The sequence below is a fragment of the Schistocerca cancellata genome, chromosome 2 (genome assembly GCF_023864275.1).
Source record: "Schistocerca cancellata isolate TAMUIC-IGC-003103 chromosome 2, iqSchCanc2.1, whole genome shotgun sequence".
Taxonomy (NCBI): Eukaryota; Metazoa; Arthropoda; class Insecta; order Orthoptera; family Acrididae; genus Schistocerca; species Schistocerca cancellata.
The window spans coordinates 300,407,476-300,429,349 of NC_064627.1; positions in this window are offsets into that span (position 1 = coordinate 300,407,476).

Below are 21,874 nucleotides of genomic sequence, written 5' to 3' on the forward strand. Positions count from 1 at the left end.
GTAGCACCAAATTTTAAAGTATCTGTTCTATTCTCGAGTGAATTGTTTATCGTTCAGGTTTCACTTTTATTCAAAAGTACATTCCAGACAAATACCCCCAGGAAAGGCTTCCTAAGACATAAATTTGTATTCAGTGTTAACAATTTCCCTTTAAGAAACGTTTTTCTTTTGATCGCCAGTCTACATTTGATATTCTCCCTACTTCAGTCAACGGCGTTCATTTCGCTTCCCACATAGCAAAATTCATCTACTAGTTTCAGTATCTAATTTCCTAATTTAATTTCCTCAGAAACGTCTGATTTATTCGATTTTATTCCATTACCGCTGTTTCACTTTGATCGACAATCACCTTTCAACCTTTTCAGGCAATTATCCATTCCATTCCATTGATCTTATCTTTCAAGTCGTTTGCCGCCTCTGGCGGAATTATAGTGTCATCGGCAAACCTCAACGTTCTATATTTCTTATTCCTGAACTCCTCTTCCCCCTCCCAATTCCTCCTTAATTTCCTTTGATGCCAGCTTAATTTACAGAACGAGTAACTTCAGGGGTAGGCTAAGGCCCAGCCTCACTCTCTTCGCAATCACTGCTATTCTTTTATCCTTCGATTCTTATAACATCAGGTTGGTTTCTGTACAAGCTGCAGATAAGCTTTCCTTCCACTTATCTATGTGACTTTCAGAATAGCATTCATTACGGATTTTTCCCATTGAACTAACTGACGAAGTGTTCGGAGAACTCTGTTATTAGTCTATTTTTATCTTTACGATCTCCATGAAGTCGATAACTAACGAGCTGAAGAACACTCGTCATTCCCACACTGGAAGATAGCACTTGAAATTTTTAACAATGTGCCCACATAGCAAAACTCGTCTGTTTTAATGTCTAATATATTAATCTAATTCCCTCATAAGCACCTGATTTATTCGATTTCATTCCATTGCCTTGGTTTACTTTAGTTGAAATTCATTTTACAACCTCTTTTCAAGAAACTATCCATTCCATTCATCTGATGTTCCAAGTTCTTTGTCGTCTCTGACAGAAATACAGTGTCACAGATGTGTAGCGTTTTTCTTAGACTTTTTCCTAACAAATAAGCCTCTCCCCATTCACTGTGGACTCCTTCTACGTGCTCGATTTCTACTGCTAATCCGACCTCAAATGAATCACATACACTTGCGCGATATTCCAGAATGGACGGTATAAAAGTTGTAGAAGCGTTCTCTTTCGCAGAGCAATTACAGTTCTCCAATACCGTAGCAATAAATCTAATCCAGAAGTGACGGAGTTCATGTTTGTAAGGCAATGCGAAAATATTTTCAGTATCTCTGTTGTCAAATTTTTCGGCCACACCCCCTACAGCGTGTATCACCATTTGAGATGAAAGCGGGCACGCAGTGCAAACTTAAATATACAGATTAATTCAAAATGACATAGCGATTGCAAATGGCTATAAATACGTCATGCACAGCGATATATCGTTACAAAATACGTACAAGAAAGTCAAAATTTCGATCACTGCGCAAATGCAGTGAATCTGAAGCCGGTGCTTCCACAGTGAGGCAAAGTGAAAAGCTGCCTGTTGAAAGTGAAAATAGCGAATCCCCTGCATAATATATTCTGCGTATTTGGACTTAACAATTCTCTTGCTGACATCACAATGCAGAGAACGTTTCGTCAGCGGTACAGTCAAGTTTCCAAATGCCAGCAACATTCGCATTTAGAATTGGCAGTTTGAAAAAACAGGCTGTTTGTACAAAGGAAGAATATGCCTGCCTGTCATATGCATCAGAACAAAACGGTGAAGGAACTCACCTTTTGTTTGAACGTAGTCCACGAAAATCGACGTACGGAACCAGTAATGAGTTACAAACACCACTAACAACGGTTTGGCGTTCCCATTTGATGGAAGGAAATTGGGCAAATGTGAGTAGGACTCGCGCATTGAGGGCTCCGTACAAACTTACTTATATATTTTTATAATTCTTATAACTTGGGAATCGACATTCTCAACGATTTTTGCCTGTTATCTATATCGATACGTGAAAGATGCTGGTCCCGGTAATTCCAACATTGTATCAAAATCTGTACAGTAGTTCCTCAGAATAGCCTGGATATCCAAAAGAAGCGAGAAGCGGCTTCAGTTTCAGATTTAATGAAACATTTTCTTATTTACTTACTGAAACATGACTACAACTTGCATGTTATGTTCGCATGTAATACTCATCTATTACGCTTTGGACAGATAATGAGAGCAATGTATGTTCAAATGGAAAAAGATATTTTTTATGTGATATAATTACAGTTTAACAATTTTAAGATATTTTACTTTACTTGTACTGTGGAACGTTGCTTCTTGGCAAATTTCATGATTCTACACCGACAGGAAATACCGTGCAAATTTTGATGAGTGAGTTGCGAGTATCATAATATGTGACATAAATGGACATATCTTTTGATTGCATTGACTTAGAAGCTTACAATAATATTTAGAGCGCCAAGGGACCATAGACTTAAGCAGGTGACACAAATTTTAACAATATACTCCAAATTGTTGCAGAGAAAAAGGATCTTAACAAACGAACACACAGGCAGATGGATAAAAAACGGACACAAAAATCATTTTTTCTTGTGATATAATTACAAAGAAGCAATTTATGGATTTTTTTTCCTTTAGATGGGCTTTGAAACCTCGCTTCTTGACAAATTTCATGATTCCAAGTCAACGGAAGCACCTTATACGTTTTGATGAGTGAGATTTCGAATATCAAAATATGTGACACCAATGGACATATCTCTTGATTGAAGTGACTTACAAGCTTAACACTAGAAGTACCGGACTTCGCCGTATCCCTAGTAGTACCATGTCGGTCATTTTTGACCTACAGTAGAAAACCACAGTTTTATTCATATTTGGGTGGTGTTTCGAGTGCCTTCATGTTGACAATACGTCTCTAAAATGAATAGTACACTGTCAAACAAATCTTCAGAAGTAAACATTTTTCTATTTTAAATTTTAAAGAAGAAATTCCACAATATTTCATCAATAATCGTTAAAACAAGTAAGTAAAACAATGTTATAATGTTTTTCTTTATAAAAAGATTGAAACAGAATCAAAACAGATTGTTTATGTAAGTAGTAATAATATTTTTACTTTTATAGAAAAATAAGGTAAGTACCAAATATTTGTGAAAGATTCTAAAACGCAGCAGGTGCCAAAAATGCTCTGCTTGTTTTCTCGCTTATTGCAATCAAGGAACTAAAACATAAGAACAAATAACTTCAGCCTATAATTATAAATGTTTGAAAATATTTAAGAACAAGGAGTTGACAGAATTGCCTAAGCTGGGATTTAGACATTCGACAAGAGTTTTTGCTCGGCAGCTTTTGCACACATACTTGTTGCACTTGAAGCATACACTTGATGTTTTATTTCCCTTTGTTGTTTTGTTGCTTGCAGGAAACCTGAATTTAACAAGACCTTCTACTTCCATACTGGCCAGTACCGGTATCGAGTGCCTGAAAGGGGAGATTGACTTCTCTCTGCAGTTTGTAAGAGGCAGCGAGCTCATCTGCGACTCTGAGGATAAAGTCCTGGATTTGACAACGCCTTTTCCATATTGGTCAGCGCTGGTATCGAGTCCGTGCAAGGGCAGACAGGCTCCTGTCTGCAGTTTGTAGAGGGCAGCAAGCTCATCTGCTACCCAGAGGATAAAGTCCCGAGGTGAAATCTTCTTAGGGATAAGTAACTTAAAAATTGCCTGAGCGTTGATCGTGGCAAGGTCGAGAATATTATAAAACACACGCTCAGGCCATCGGTGGGTGCCAGATCGGCACTGTAGTGTCTAACCATTTGGTCAACTATATCGACTCCATCCTTAGTCTCATTATAAAACTTCACAGTTCCTGGAAGTTTCTTCTCAGTATTCTCATTCATCTGACATCCAGCATGCATGTTACTCAGGATACGGATATTTTTTTTCTTTTTCCCTTGGTATGGTGTGAGAAGATTCGCCTGACTTGTAAGTGTGTTGCATACAATGTGTCGTCTCCACTTCGCGCTGCAGGAAGGACCTCCTTGAGTGATCTCCGAAGAGCGATAACTAAACTTGTTCCTTTTTGTTTCAGCTCATCTGTCAGTTTCAGGAGGTGAAGAAGTTGTCAGTCGTGACGTCCCGTAAGAGCGACGCGCCTGACATTTGCTGTCGTGTAACAGAACTGTTATCAGTGCCCCAGACAGCATTGTAGTAGGGAACGGGGCTATTCCCCACTGTATAATATGTTATTGTGTAGCTTCCCAGAGTCACTCCGAAGGTCTGCATGTCGCCAGTCCATAGAAAACGGAAAGCCGCGGTAATATTAAGTATCATCCGACCTCTGAATACTTCGTATTTCACGTTCTTTTTGGCCCAAAGTGTCATAATATACTCTAACATTTCGTGTATAACGTCGAGGCACGCCCAGAAACTATTTAGTGTCTGAAAACCGGTGTTGCTGATATCAAATTGCGTTAAATGCTTATGGGACAAAAATGACCCACATGGTACTTCTAGCGTTAAGATTTCGCAAGCTACACCTCCAAAGGACCATACACCTTAACATGTAACATAAATTTGAACTTGATACGTTTACCCATTCCTAAGAAAAAGGGTTCTTAACGGTCTGACAGAGAGACAAACGGACAGACAGACAAGTGGACAATATAGCGACCCATAAGGGTTCCGGTTTTAAAGACTGATGCACGGAAGCCTATAAACAACTCGGCTGAACATCCCAGAAGCACACCATTAATCAGTTACGCAGAGAAAACTTGAGAGATCCCAACGGTTTTGCGTGTTGTCAAAACGAAACTGATAACGGAACAGCGCGTAATTTAAAAGTTACAAGAATTGAAAACGGGAGACTACGTCAAACAAACAAATTTTGCTACGGCAATAGTACAAGTCATGGATGGTGAAATAATTTATAGCGCCGTGGCAGACTTCCACATAAGTGTAAAGGATAACCGACACATCATTTAAATGTAAGCTACAGGGAATCACCGAAGGTTAGTCTTCTATGTGATGTCAGCACAAAAGCTGTGAAATCCTCTTTTTTTTTTCATTGAGCTAAATGCTTCGAAAAAACATTTGCCTGTGGCACGCGTGAGCAATGGCAGACGCCACAGCTTGACACGCGTTCCTCGAATTACGTATTTTAGCAATGTGGAGCATTCCCACATTCGTGTATGGAGGTTCGCTCATATGTCAAACGATTGGATCCATCGTAGTGGACTACGCTGTGTTCTGCTTTTGGCCACATAGATCTCCGCATCTGTTGAAAATTAGGTGCTCTGATACCGAATGAGGAGGTTCTTCGCAGAATCGACCAAGAAAGGAACACGTAGAAAACACTGACAAGAAGAAGGGACAGAATGATATGACAGGTGTTAAGACATCAGAGAGTAACTTCTAACCTACTATAGAGAGCAACAGAAGGTAAAAATTAGGGGAAGACAAAGACTAGAATACATACAACAAATAACTGAGGGCGTAGGGTGCAGGTGCTATTCTGAGGTTGGCACAGGAGAGCAGTTGTTGGCGGGTCGCATTAAGCAAGTCAAATCAGGAAACGAATGACAAGAAAAAAAAACCGTTTTTACCCGATATATTCATTCTGAGCTGTGCAGTATAGTCAACACGTTTTCTGCCCCATCGGCTGGTCTCCTTACTCACGTGACAACCGTCACTTGTCGCTGGATGTCCTTTGTGACTGTGTGGAAATGCTGCACTTGGACCAGTTTCCGGCCAGCCAGTCGCACGCATTGGACTTTGCTCTCGGGGGACCGCGTGGTCAAGTTCATCAGGAAATCTGAGCAGCATCCTGGTAAAACCTGATGCGTCACCCACGGAGTGCACACACATACACACACACGCTCGCGCAGACACACACACACACACACACACACACGCGCGCGCGTACGTTCCGTGAGGGAGTACGCTGTCTCACAGTAATTACCATGACCTCGTGCTAAGTTTCCACATCTCAGAAGCTGAATGCAGCTCTGTAGACAGCATTCGCCTTACTCCGCTGGCGTACTCCGTTCTACGAAATATAACGCGCGCAGTCTCATTCTCAAGTACGAGAGACGTTCAGTAAGTAATGCAACACATGTTTTTCTGAAAGCAGGTTGGTTTTATTCAGGATTCCAGTTACACCGTACTATTCCCCACGCTTTTCGCTACAAAACCCTACTGTTCAACATAATCTTCGTTCAATGCGACGGCCTTACGCCACCTTATGTGGAAGAACTGTATGCCCTCGTAGTACCACTCTACTGGTTGACGTCGGAGCCAACGTATTTGGAATGTGACGGAAGCAATTTTTGTGTTCTAGTTCTTACAAAACAGTACCCATTGCCCAATGCAAAAACTGTTGGTTCAGATTAGCGTGCATTCTTCCTATGTGTAATCCTTGATATGAATATTCTTTAGATTATATATCTGACTGCCGGTATCCAGTGATTTGTAAACAGTCAGAATACGGCGCTGCGGTCGGCAACGCCTGTGTAAGACAACAAAGATCTGGCGCAGTTGTTAGGTAATTTAATATTGCTACAATGGCGAGTTATCAAGATTTAAGTGAGTTTGGACGTGGTGTTATTGCCGGAGCACGAGCGATGGGACACAGCATCTCCGAGGTAGCGATAAAGAGGGCATTTTCCTGTATGGTCCTATCACGAGTGTACCGTGGATATCAGGATTCCGTTAAAACATCAAATCTCCGACGCTACTGCCGCCGGAAAAACATCTTGCAAGAACGAGACCAACGACGACTGAAGAGAATCGTTCAGTGTGACAAAAGTGCAACACTTCCGCAAATTGCTGCAGATTTCAGTGCTGGTCCACCAACAAGTGTCAGCGTGCGAACTATTAAACGAAACATCATTGACATGGCCTTTCGGAGCAGAAGGCCCACTCTCGTAGCCTTGATGACTGCACGACACAAACCTTTAAGCCTCGCCTGGGCCCGTCAACGCCGACATTGATCTTTTGATGACTGGAAACATGTCGCCTGGTCCGAAGAGTCTCGTTTAAAATTGTATCGAGCGGATGGACGTGTACGGGTATGGAGACAACCTCATGGATGCATGGACCCTGCATGTCAGCAGGAGTTTGTTCAAGCTGGTGGAGGCTCTATAACGGTGTGGTACGTGTGCAGTTGCAGTGATATATGACCCCAGATACGTCTAGTTACGACTCTGACAGGTGACACGTTCGTAAGCAGCCTGTCTCATCACCTGCATCCATTCATGTCCATTGTGCATTTCGACGGGCTTGGACAATTCCAGCAGGACAATACGATACCCCACACGTCCAGAATTGCTACAGAGTGGCTCCAGGAACACTATTCTGTCCACCAAACTCCCCCGACATGAATGTTATTGAACATATCTGCGATGCTTTGCAACGTGCTGTTCAGAAGAGATGTTCCACCCCTCGTAATCTTACGGATTTATGGACAGCCTCGGAGGATTCATAGTGACGGTTCCCTCCACCACTACTTCAGACATTAGTCGAGACCATGCCACGTCGTATTGCGACACTTCTGCGTGCTCGCGGGGGGCTTACACGATATTAGGCAGGTGTACTAGTTTCTTTGGCTCTTCAGTGTAGTTTCGCTACCAGATTCTTGTTAGTCGATTTATTTGGCCATTACTAATGACAGAATATGGATTGAGAGTAAATCGAAGAAAGACGAAAGTAATCAGTAGCAGAAATGGAAACAGGATTGGTGATCACGAAGAGATGAAGTTAAGGAATTCTGCAACTCAGGCAACAAAATAATCCATGACGGATGAAGCAAGGAGGACATCAAAAGCAGACTAGCACTGGCAAAAAAAGGGCTTTCCTGGCCAAGACTTGTCTACTAGTTTCAAACATAGGCCTTAATTTGAGGAAGAAATTTCTGAGGCTGTAGGTTTGGAGCACAGAATTGTATGATAGGGAAACGCGGCCTGTGGGAAAACCGGAACAGAAGAGAATCGAAGCATATGAGATGTGGTGCAACAGAAGAATGTTGAACTTTAGGTGGACTGATAAGGTAAGGAATGAGTAGGTTCTCCGCAGGAACGACGAGGAAGAGAATGTATGGAAAACACTAACAAGAAGGAGGACATCTGTTAAGGTATCGTGGAATAACTTCCATGGTACTAGAGGCAGCTGCGGAGGGTAAAAACTGTAGAGGAAGGCAGAGATTGGACTACATCCAGCAGTTTATTGTGGACGTAGGTTGCAAGTGCTGCTCTGAGAGAAAGAGGTTGGTACAGGAGTTCGTGGCGGGCCCCATCAAACCAGTCAGAAGACTGATGACTCAAAACAACTTTTAACTGTCTGACAATATTTATCCATTCCCTAACTAAAATCTCACTCTTCTCTGCAAAGTAATAACTGTGTTGTGCACCTCGATAGATACCAATAGTGACATCGACACGTTTCACGTCTCACGCTACTCTTGAAAGTGTGGGTGGTAGCATTAGAACCTTCAAGGCGAGAAGTCGAGGATTATCTGATCAAAGATACGTTGTTTCACTTCTTGGTAGTATTCTGAGTACAATATCATTGTTAAATTACTTCTAAGGAAATCTAACCGCTTGAAAATGAGTAATTCTCATTACCCCTTTAGCGATTAATGCAAGAAATCTTCATGCGCTGTTTATAATTCCTGGTATATTCTGGCTTACCTGCAAAGATAGGTTGTACAAGTCCTTGACTGTAGCTTGCCATTGTGACAGGACCTGCAACTGATAATAATTATGTCTTTGAGGCAAAGAACCTTCCTTTAACCGGATGTAATGATATCCGTGCCCTATAAACGTTCGCTTGACCGAAACTGCTTGTTGTTAAATAGGCGTAACAGTAGCTAATGGCTCGTTCGTGATGTCGGTCTTTATAGAAATATCTATTTACCTCACCTGACGATTTTGTACTCCCTGGTTTCCTGCAAGTACTAATAAGAAGGACATGCAAATAAGTATACCTCCTTTCAAAATTTTTTGCATGTGTTCGTTATACTCTTATACACCTCTTACTATCAGGATTTCGGTGAAGTTAAAAGCTTAAATTTATCGTTGCACAAGACGAGCGTTTATTAAAATATCCATGCAAAGGGCATAGACGAATAATCTGCGTTTACTACAAAATTGAGTTAGAAAAATGAAAGTGTAAAATTAAATAAGATGAATTCCAGTAAAGAAAGGAGTAAGACAAAGATGGTTTTCACTGTTGTTTAATTTGCATATCGAAGAAGAAATGAAGAAACAAGAAAATTTTTAGAACAGGAACAGATGTTTAAAAGTACACATTCCACGCTAAGGTTCACAGACTTAACGTTCTTTCGGCCGAAGGTCAAGGAGACATAGAATTTTAAAAGAGCCGAGTCAGAATGGCTACTTGGCATATAATAATGGTTAATAATAATGTAGATACAAAAATAATGGTCAGTGGTCTAAAGGAGAACGGTGCTAGCTGTCAAGACTGTGAAAGACGCACAAGTAGAAGAACCGAATGAGTCCTCATATCTAGGAAGAAAGACTATACAATATGGCCAAAACAGGTCAAAAATCTAAGTAGTTCCGCTTAGAAGAAGAAAGTTCTCTTCGAATGAAGAGGTCTACTGTTATTAAATTTTGACATGGGATGCGAAAGATGATGCGGAAACCACACGTCTGCGCCACAGAATTTTATGAAAGTGAAACGTGATCATGTGAAAACCAAATAAGAAATTGAAAGTGTCTGAAACGTGTTGGTGCAAAAGAATGTTCAAAATAAGTGGGCAAGGAAAGCACTAAATGAAAACCGATTAAAGAATAGGCAAGTAAATAAGTCTGTGGAAAATGCTTGCCAGTAGGAGGGACATGTCAGTTACTAGGAAGTTAAACTAGCATGTGAAGGAGCAGCATAAGAAGCACATGTTTGAATAGGTAAAACTGAGTATCAATCCACTGCAAGCATGAAAATATGAGAAGATGGGAACAAAATAGTGTGAATTGTAGAACGGTATGGAACAAGCAGAAAGACGGTCGATAGGCATACATCTAAGAATAAATCAGAAAAAAAAGATCAGCAGACTAGGAGCGCATTGGTCCACCCTTGATTTGCGGTTTGTCGTGGCTTGGACTCCCAAAGTTCTTCTGATTAGATAGAAGACACACCTCTCAAATATATACAATACTTTAAGGCTACGCCGCGCGGGATTAGCCGAGCGGTCTCGGGTGCTGCAGTCATGGACTGTGCGGCTGGTCTCGGCGGAGGTTCGAGTCCTCCCTCGGGCATGGATGTGTGTGTTTGTCCTTAGGATAATTTAGGTTAAGTCGTTTGTAAGCTTAGGGACTGATGACCTTAGCAGTTAAGTCCCATAAGATTTCACATACACACACTTTAAGACTGCGACTCTTGATTTGCGGTTGGTCGTGGCTTGGACTCCCAAAGTTCTTCTGATTAGATAGAACACACACCTCTCAAACATATACAATACTTTAAGACTGCGACGGCTCCATGATGTTTGTTTGAGTGCGTATACACTAATATCGTCAGAACTCCTACGGGGGTCAATAATTTGCTAGTAGATGTTTAATGGACGAGGTACGCTGCACTGCATCGCGCGATAAGTAGGAAATTTGAGGCGGTCGGGGACCGTGTCCAGATGCCTGAAGCGGTTAACGCAACCGCTCATGAGAAGCGTTAAACGCGGGTTCGAGTTCCATACAGGCACAAATTTTCAACTTTCGCCTTTGCTTTACGACAACGCACTGTGGAAGTCACGAGTTCCCACCCATCCCATTCATTTCTTTCCCCATTCTCTATTCATATAAATCTTGTGAACTACTTTGCGAACTTCCCACTGCCTTTCAAATACACTAAGATGTGAAACTTCTTGGCAAACTGAAAGTGTGTGCCGGACCGGGACTCGAACTTGGGCCCTAAGATTGTTCTGTGGGAATTGTGATGAATGTAGAGACCAGATTTTGCAACTGTAATTCATTATACACCAAACAAACGGGATCCTGTACGGATGATTATAATTAATAAGGCAATAGATCACCCGTCCTGGACGCATTGACCAAGAGAATTCTTGTCAGAGGACGTCACATCTTGACACGTCCATCGAAGTAGTTTAACGTGTTTCGAGTTTCCCACACCTGTCACGATCTTTCTGCGGCGTTGGATAAGGGACGGCACGGATCGTCTACGGTCGGCCACAACTTACGTAGATGTGGGACGGACGCCTTGCTTCGATTTACTTATTGCCTTTACTGTTATCTGTGTCACAGATGCCGATGACGACAGAATATAAACAATCGAAGAGCTTCATCACAGTTTTTTGATATCGGCTAAATCAGCAACTTTGCCCAATTTTATGCAATGATTTTCCTATATGCCCGGTACTTCTTATGTACGCTAGTCGCAAGTCAGAAACGAATACTTGTAAAATGTGACGTAGAGATATCAACGTTGCATGATGCAAATGAACCATAGCACTGGACAAACCACCAAAATACTAGGTCTATAACAACTCTGCGTTCTCTTATGTTTATTTCGTCGTACTGGTCGGCAAACACTATAGACGTATCAGGAAGGCGTCGACGACCACAGTTAGTGTAATTAAATGAATTTCAGAGAGGTCGTATGGTGTACTCGTACCTGTGAGTGACTAGATGGTCCTTCCGAAGAACTGGCCAACAGGTTGTTCGATGTGAGGTGTCAGTTGTATATCAGTATTGTGGAACTTTACTTTCTGGCGATGTATAGAAGGTTCAAGTAACTTACGGGAATGTAGCCGGGTGACGTCTTCGACAACTGCAGGTATTTCGACAGGTACACATCCTGTCATGTCAAAGCACAAGTACAACAAGAAAAAACTGTGTAAGGGAATTTCAAACCTCCGTTTATGAGGATAGATAATAACACACACACACTTCTAACACTAGTGTCACCATATAACCGACGATGATCAACGTTAGACGTTATCAATAACGAATATTAATAACCAACGGGTGAGGTCGCATTAACATTGTCCCTCGTTGTTTGGCCACCAGGGAGAGTACAGGATTCCACGGAGAATTTAAGAAGAGCAGAATTTAAGAAGAAACTTTTAACCCACATGCTAATTTAATCTCAACTGCTTTCTTAATTACGCTATCCTAATCGCTGGAAGTGCGTGCCAGAATCTCTGTGTTGTTACATACCACAAGATGACTGGTGTCAAGGCAGTGTTCTGCAGTAGCTCATTTGCTCGGCTGTTGTAAGCGCGTGTGACACTTACGCTCAATACACCGATCCTCCAATGTCCTGACGGTATGACCAGTAAATGACAGTCTACATCTGCAAGGAATACGATAGCCACGAGCCTTACGCAAACCAAGGTCATCCATTATGTTTCCAAAAGGGCCCTGATCTTAGGTGTTACTCGGAAAACACACATCACATCTTCGTGTTGGAAATGTTCCTCGCTTAACGCCAAAAAGGCCGTAGATTTGGTGGCCACCTCGTTATTATCATAACTCACCCGATTCACGGTCGATCGATAGCACAACGCGCGTCTGATCATTCTTTCACTATAACCATTCTCATGGAAAGTGACTTTGTGATGGGCTGACTCGGCTGATGAAGTTTCAGGGTCTGAGGTGACCTGTGTCCTGTGAATGCACGGATGGTGACAACTATCAGCCTGCAGATACAAATCAGTGTGTGTAGGCTTCTTATAAAATGCATGTCCCAACGTACCATCAAACTCCCTCCAGACCAACACATCAAGGAAGGGAAGGCACCCATCCTATTCCACCTCCATCGTGAAGAGAATATTCGGGTGAATTAAATTCAGAAGATCTAAAAGAGGACTTTAATTTCCAACTTCCATGAAGCCAAACAACAAAAGTATCGTCTACATGTCTGAAAAAAAAAAACCGCGGGTTTCGAAGCTGTCGATTCCAGGACGTAGCCCCCGAAATCTTCCACGGAAAAAATGGCAATAATAAGTGACAGTGGGCTCCTCATCGCAACCCTATCTGTCTGTTCATAGTGCTGATCATTGAATATAACACAAGTGGAAGACAACACATGTCGAAATAAGTTCATTAACGCAACGCTAAACCTAACCTCAATTCACCATAAAGAATCAGACAGAGGAAGACGAGTGAAGAGAAAGATCACATCAAAACTTACTAAAATGTCAGTCATCGACATAAGAAATCGGCCGATTTCTTAAAGTGACGCAGATATGTAGCTTGCGAGCTTTGCAACCTGCATAGAGCTACTATATGTAACGTTACAAACTTCCTGCCTTCTGTAGGGATACCAATCTTAGTAACCCACTTTTATCGTTACAGCGCGCAAGCGCTGAAACAAATGTGTATGAAAAGATCAGGCGAAAAAAGCTTCAGGGGAAAAAAGCTTCGTGTTAACACGGACTAGCGACCATTTGCGTAGTCATTTAAACACCTGTCTTGCTGTAGCTATGTTACACTACATAAAGAAGGTTTGGACGATAAACCGGAGCTGGCGCCCAGGCAAATTGTAGTGTCGATTAATTCCTTTTTACTTGGGCTGAAATTGACGCTCAGCTAATGTCTAAATTTGTATGTAGACTGATTCGGACTTTACGTGCAAAAACAGTCATCCTCAAATAACTCCATACTGGAGTGAGGCTGATGGTTCAAGTTTGGTCCACCGGTGTATCAGACCTGCGTCTAAGATAAATTTTAACCGTTTGAAAAAATCGTATTTCGCTTAGATTTTACGTGCAGAAAACACGATTTTCTGGGAGGTTTTTGAAGCGCGCCACTTCTATACTTGTACAAATCAGCTCGCACGAAGGTAGATAAATGGATAAAGTTAAAAAGAATGTTTTATACAGTAATCTTTATTCATTGCTGAGATGCGATGGTTTAAAGTCGATCTAAATGTAGCAAGTAAAATTCATTCTTACGTGAACTGGATGCGCGGAAACGGTTTAAAGTGAATCAAATAAATTAAAATTCATTCTTGCGACATAAATTGAAAAACCGCTTTCAAAAATCTAGCTTCATTCGGGTGTTACGTGCAAAAAACACCTTTTTGGGAAGTTTCTTAAGCTCACCACCTCTGCGTTTCAAACTTATGAGCATTGGTTCAAATGTTGTGAGTAGGTACACAAATACATGTAATTAATGGTCGTTCTGTTGTTTTGTGAAACTTTTATCCGTTACCATGATATAGAGGTCTAATTTTGCAAATAAAATGCGCGTAAAATCCGGTTTTACGCTAATCGCAAGTGCTGATACGGTTTAAAGTGCTGATAATAAAAAGTATGTTCTTGCGGTAATTATAAAAGCGGTCGTAAACGAATTTTATTTGGAAAAATCACACATTTGTTCATGAAACTGTGTTTCGTTGAAATGCGTTGCATTTTCAGCTTGCATTTGGATGTAATTAATAAAAACTAGTTACTGAAATTGATTATCGTTTCGGTTTTTAAACGTTACAGATTGCGTTCAGCAGTGGCTTACAATCATAGAAGAATCTTTGGACGTGCAGAGCAGTGCATATACCAAACCAGAATTACGCCCAGCCCTGTACAAAATGATATACCTCTAACCGAGCACTTAAAGCTTTATCGATGATCACGCGGAAAATTAAAGTAACTTGAAAATTGCTGTAAAAGTAGTTATCAGAAAGAAGGTCACCCTATTTCTGACCAACAGAAAATATTTTGCGTTTTCTTCATAACCTATTATGCTATCTTGCAGAAAATTTGTCTTCGGACAAAACAATCTTATATGATTGAAAAGTTGATAGCATTGTGTTCTGCAGTTCTGCTTATTTCAGCCAATCATGCTCATTTTGTGAATGAAAACATGCTCCAGATAGGCTTTTATTGTTTTTCATTATCTGTGCGGTTGGCAGTTCTGACCTTCGGTCATTTTCAAGCATATAGCTTAAGCTTTGATATTGTTTTTGTGGCACATACGCACTGAAGCAAGGTGTATTCCTGTCGACGCGTACCAGCGATATAATGTAAAATGAAGCTGGAAGCTTAGGAACCAAGCTTGAAAATGACCAAACGTCAACTTTGCCAATCTCATAGATAAAAAAAATGAACAACACAGCCTACCTAGACGATGTTTACCTTCACAAAACGCGGTGGAACTGTGGACCCCCACAAAAATAAAATTTTAAAATCGAACTCAATTCCGATTGGTCGTTGCAACATTACGTGCCAAAGTTACTCACTTGAGTTTTTCTAGTAGCAGTTTCTTAATTTTCAGTTTCTGTTATTGCATACTTTAACGAAACAATGACAAAAATTTTATGATAAGAGACAACAACGAGCTGTGTACTTTTCAATAGTTTACTATTTGTTGCGCGAATTGTTTTGCGTTCATGTCGTGCGCGGTTCTTTACACTTTTTTCCTTGTTTTGTTACATATGCAACATTTCATTTACAACATCATTCGGGAAATTTTCAAAAGTTCCGAAACGACAGACTTGACCATAGATCAATATGGTTCCCAGTAAGCTGGGCTTAGCCCGCCCAGTTAGCCGAGCGGTCTAACACACTGCTTTCTGGAGTAGGAAGGAGCGCCTGGTCCCAGGCACAAATCCGCCCGGCGGACTTGTGTCGAGGTCCGGTGAGCTGGCCAGTCTGTGGATGATTTTTAGGCGGTTTTCCATCTGCCTTGGCGAATGCAGGCTCGTTCCCCTTATTCCGCCTCAGCTACACTATGTCGGCGATTGCTGCGCAAACAAGTTCTCCACGTACTCGTATATCACCATTACTCTACCACAAAAACATAGGGGTTACACTAGTCTGGTGTGAGACGTTCCCTCGGGGGGGTCCACTAGGGGCCGAACCGCACAATAACCCTGGATTCGGTGTGGGGCGGCGGAGGGGTGAAGTGGACTGCGGTAGTCGTCGTGGGGTTGTGGACCACTGCAGCTGTGGGGGGGGGGGGGGGGGGGGGGGGGACGGAGCCTCTCCGTCCCCAGTTAACATACAATACAATACAAGCTGGGCTTATTTTCGTCTATTAGTTAATTGGTCAACGGGTTAAATCCTCAGCCAATTAATGGTAAAATGAATTGTCAGTTAGTCAAATTAATTAAACTGCCAGTTTTTTCTGGGTCGTCAAATCAGCTGTTAATCCCACGGCATTGTTGCCAACACTTCGTGATTCTTTATAAAGATACTTTCACATTTTATAATGGCCACTTGTAACTTCGTCTGTGTATTATTTCGTACTATTTCATCGCGTGGGTGGTCACATGGTTCTTGTGGGTTACTTTCCAACTACTTTTAAGAAGCATAATAATGTACAGTCTCATTCTGCTGTTAAAATAGATGGAAGTAAACCTTCTTCTGTCCAGACGCCACTTGACAACAGCCTTATATGCAATAGGGAGAGATTCGCACAATTTACTAAGTTTCGAAGCTGCTACGTCACATGAGCCATATGACCACGTCGTTTTTTGTAAACCATTCTACATTTTTGACCTCATCATAAGTTTATCTATGTAATACGGACGTATCGTAAGTGTATCTACATACTATAAACTATTTACACACATTATTATGATAAACATCGTACGGTATTTTATATTTTGTACGATATCGTATTTACGATTGCTTTTACTTTGTGCATTGTATTAAGGATTAATCGATATTTTTCATATGTTTGAGTACACGGTCACAAGGGTATATGAATAAAATGTGTGTAACTATAAAACAAAAACAAAAAAATGTAAAACAAGATAACAAAATAATAAAAACGATAACATGAAAGAAATTGAAAATAAAACGAAAACCTCCTGCGGGCATGTGACCTTGATGTGGTGGTGAGGCTTGTGTGCTCTGACGCTGTAGGCTATACCGGACAGGTTCAACCACACCATATGGGACCCAGACTAACAACGCCCAACTCAAGCAATACGGTTCCAAAGACAATAAGAAACCTATACCGGATCAGTCGTCGCCCGAGTCAACAAAAATCTACAAAGATGACCAAGCTATGGCTGTCTAACGTCAAAGTTATGTTAGAGTAAAAGTTGGGAACCTGAATGAAAAATGCTCCATAATAGCACAAAGAAGGCGAATATGCCCAGGGCAGACATAGGCATGTAGAAGAAGAGAATCAACTTTCTGATTTATCTGGCACCTTCAAAGACAGTTATATCAAAACGTCTTGACATAATCGCGCCGTTTTATGAGTTAATCCTACTTCCCCAGCGCAATGAGCTCTCTTAGCTGCAAGGTGTTGGCACACCTGTATCCAAAATCCAGAAAATTCGTCAACGATAGTAAACGATGTATGTATATAGGGTGATTCACATACGACGTGAACGGTCACACATGTCGAAACGCGGTTTTCGGCAAATGTTAGACCGTCGATGGGCACGTATGTTTTTGTTTGGTTAATGTTTTTAGCGCTGGTATGAAAGGAGATACTGAAGCAAGTACATTTTTAAATTGAACAGTATACTTTCTGTAACTGCATTCGATAGCTCTTGAAAAGACAGTTACAGTGATATAGCGTTTGTTAATGTTGACGTTGAAATCTGTCTTTAAAAAATTCGAGAAACCCAAGAATGTCGGAGCGTGGTGGCAGGAAATGGCATTTGCAGTGCAAACACTGCCAGTCCTGCTTCTCGGAGCGGGCTGCATAGTTACATACTGTAATGTAGGCCTGTGCTACGAGAATAAAGCTTCATTTCCTCTTAACCAACTTACGACGTAGATGCAGGTTCACCTTCGAATGTTGTATATGGAAATACGACATAGGCTAGAATCTAACCTATCACAGAGGGCTTAGGAAAACTATTTCACATTTATATATCCTTCCAGACTTACGTGAGCTGAAACAGAGATATCATATGTTCATTCTTCAACAATAAAGAGGTCTTGTATGCGGGTAAAAGCAACTACTGAACTAAATTTCTAAATGTTAGAAGGAAGATTTGACCTTTTTTTCCTGTACGTGGCTGTGTGATTCTTAGAGATAAAATTCATGCTGTCGGACAACTGTCTCTACCTACACTGCTCTAAATTATATCATATCGGATTTATTCGTTGAACTAAATTTTTTATTAAAAATACTTTGGTTAGCACCTATACACCGCAAAATGAATATTCTTCTTAACGAAACGTCTTTTCATGCTGAACATAAGTGCGTAATGACAGTTTGTTAACAATGATTGGGTAATCACCCTAATCGCATAAACATAAATTTTGTCTTCCAAAAAAGTAACGTTATCCTTTATTTAATCATTTGTTCAAACTGTTGACGATGGATTGAAAGGCACATTTTCAATCGCCGCTCGAAAGAACGATGGACAGATTTAATTACAGTGGACGATATTATAGAGCATGCACTGGCGATCCGACGACACTTATCATCTGGCGTAGTTGCGGCTTCGTCATGGACCTCATCTTTGAGTGTTCCTCAAAGAAAGAAAGCGAGAGGACCTCGCAGGCCATTTGGCGACAGAATTTCGTCATATCCAACGTCCAGCAAAGTTCTCATTCAGTATTTGCGTCGCAACACGGGACGGGTGAGCTGGACAACCGTCTTGTTGCAGCCACATACAATATCGAACATCCAGTGATACCTCTTCTAGAAGAACCGGCGGTATGTTCTTCAGAAAGTGTGCGTACGCGTGTCCATTTATGGATTCAAATGGCTCTAAGAACTATGGGACTTAACATCTGAGGTCATCAGTCCCCTAGACTTAGAACTACTTAAACCTAACAAACCTAAGGACATCACACACATCCATGTCCGAGGCAGGATTCGAACCTGCGACCGTAGCAGCAGCGCGGTTCCGGACTGAAGCGCCTAGAACCGCTCGGCAACAGCGGCCGGCATGTCCATTTAGAACGCCTGAGATGAAGTTAGGTCCCACTACTTAAGTTCCTATGATGCTGCACCATAAGTTTACACACCACGACCGTTGATGTTGCACCTGACGAAGCCACTGTGGATTTTCGGCTGCCCAGTAGTGCATGTTACCCAAATGTACATTAGCTTGGTTAGTAAACGTTGCTTTGAAAACAGAAAAAATTCTGTAAGACGTTCGAAATTACGGTCATTGAGTGGCTGATGTAGTGACAGGTGATAGCGATGGAAATTCTGTCGATGCAGGATGCGAACGGCACTCGTCTGGTGGATTCCACTGTCCGTGGCAATATGTCTCGTATCACTGAGCGGGTTCATTAGCGTCGTAACTAGAACAGCTTCTTCGTGTTCTCCGTCAGTTGCAGACTTCTATCTTTCCACTTTTTGACGTTCAAGCAGCCGAACCGCACTAGCGTCTTAATAATTCATGCAATTGCCTGGCGCGTCGGACACTGGCGATCCACACAGATAGCCCTATACAACTGCACTGTTTTTACGGTATTTTTTTTAAATTCACTATATAAAAATAGTATAGCCAATTTCTCCTAATTGGGGTACCGCAGTGCAGACACGTAAACAGGCAAGCGTGTTGACATACTGACACAGCGTAGCACAAGATCTCTTCTTGGCGGTGTTCACACCGCTAATGCTGATTTCTGCCACTGCGCTTTCAAATTCTAGGACATTTCTCGAATTTTCTTAGGCTAGGTTTCAACGTCAACATTAACAGACCTTATATCACCGTAATTTCCTTCTCAAGAGCTCTCAAATGAATTTATAAAAAGTAAATGGTTCCATTTCAAAAAAATGTACTTGCTTCAATAACCCCGTTGATACAAGCGCTTAAAACATTAACCAAACAAAAAAACACATGCCCCTCGAAGCTGTAACATTTGCGAAAACCGCGTTTCGGTACGAGTAACAGTTCACGAACTAAAAGGGGTGTTAGGTCTTGCGTGACTCACTCTTTATATAGCCTGCCGGAATGGCCGAGCGGTTCTAGGCGCTTCAGTCTGGTACCGCGCGACCGCTTCGGTCACAGGTTCGAATCCTGCCACGGGCATGGACGTGTGTGATATCCTTAGGTTAGTTAGGTTTAAGTAGTTCTAAGTTCTAGGGGACTGATAACCTCAGCTGCTAAGTCCCTTAGTGCTCAGAGCCATTTGAACCATTTTGAACCCTTTATATAAGCTGAACGTTAATAAGAACGACAAACAGCAGGGACGGATTCCTGGCCGGAAATGGAGGGAAAAAAAAGTCCTATGAACGTGTGTCCGGAAATACATCATTACCACTGTTGATGGCACCGACGAATGAAAGTTTCTCTGACCACGTGACGTGTGTTCCATGTGTGTCGCAGATTGTGTGATTGACGCAGCGCACTGTATGCAGCAGAATGGTCCGGTATTAGTTTTGGAAACAAACCGAGACGGTTTTTGTGTGTAGCCAATCATATGGAAACGGACGTGAGGCAACATGACAACATCAAAACAAGCATCCTCACAGACACCAACCACACCGCACAACGTTTCAAGCCCTTTCTCGGCATTTGTATGATCATGGGCCCTTTCGTACACCAGATCTGGAGGACCAGGTTCTACAGGTTATTGAGACGAACCTTAGTACAAACACCGGGCAAGTGGCCCCCCAGCATGGAGTAATACAAACTACCATTACATGTATCCTGCGTTCATTGCATCCGATGTAGGCTACTTTGAACATCTGTTGTACCGTGGATGCGATGCAGCTCTGTACTGTGGTCCGGGACGATTTATTCTCGTTGCACGCACTCCGTCCATTTCCAGACACATGTCCATAGGACGTTCTGCCCTCCATTTGTGGAGTGACGGTAACACTTTTTTTTTCATTTCTGGGTGAGGGAGGTTCATTTTTTTCATCGAGAGGACGTCCGCCCCGATAGCTGAGTGGTCAGCGTGACGGATTGCCATCCTACGGGCCCGAGTTCGATTCACGGCTGGGTCGGGGATTTTCTCCGCTCGGGGACTGGGTGTTGTGTTGTCTTTATCATCATTTCATCCCCATCCGGGGCGCAGCTCGCCCAATGTGGCGTCGAATGTAATAAGACCTGCACCAAGGCGGCCGGACCTGCCCCGTAAGGGGCCTCCCGGCCATTGACGCCAAACGCTCATTTCCATTACCGAGGGGACCATTTCGCTACCACACCCAACCACCTGTTACATGTATGTGCTTCTAGAGATTGGGCTGCATCTACAATAGTCAGCATCAGAGAGGTGCATTTATTATTATCCTTCAGCGGGGATGCATGCATCCTAAACTTTCAAAACACATTGTGTCACATTGTACGGCATGAGAAATGTCACGTTGAATGACATGATGGCATGGAGTGTATGGAGGTTCATAGACAGAAGCGGAACTAATATTTCGCGTGCTCCAGGGACCATTACTCTTCACGTTTTGATTAATGACCTCGCAGACTGTTATCCACAGTAAGATTTTATAAAGCTGCACAAATATCCGAGTAGATCTTCATAGGCATTCAAAGTGATACAAAAATTGGCAAATTGCTTGAAATGTACGGAAATGTAAACCTGTGCGCCACAAAACACATAAAAGCAGTTAATCATGACTACAATATCATTAAGTCGCATCTGGAACCAGTCAACTTCTTCAGATCTCTGCGTGTGACACTGTACGAATGTGAAATGATAACGTAGGCTCAGTCGCAGGTAAAGTGGATGGTAGACTTCTGTTGTTTGATTGGGTACTGCGTAAATACAATAAGTCTACAAAGAACCTCAATTGTCAGACGCTCGAAGATAAACATCAACTACCCTTCTAGAAGGTTTCAAGACCCAATATTAAGTAGAAATATACTGCACCTCCTTTGGTAACACTCCTGTAGTGGACCGCGAAGATAAAGTTTTCTAATTATAGCGCATACCGGGGCATTTTAAAAGTCATTTTTCCCACACTCCAAATGCGAT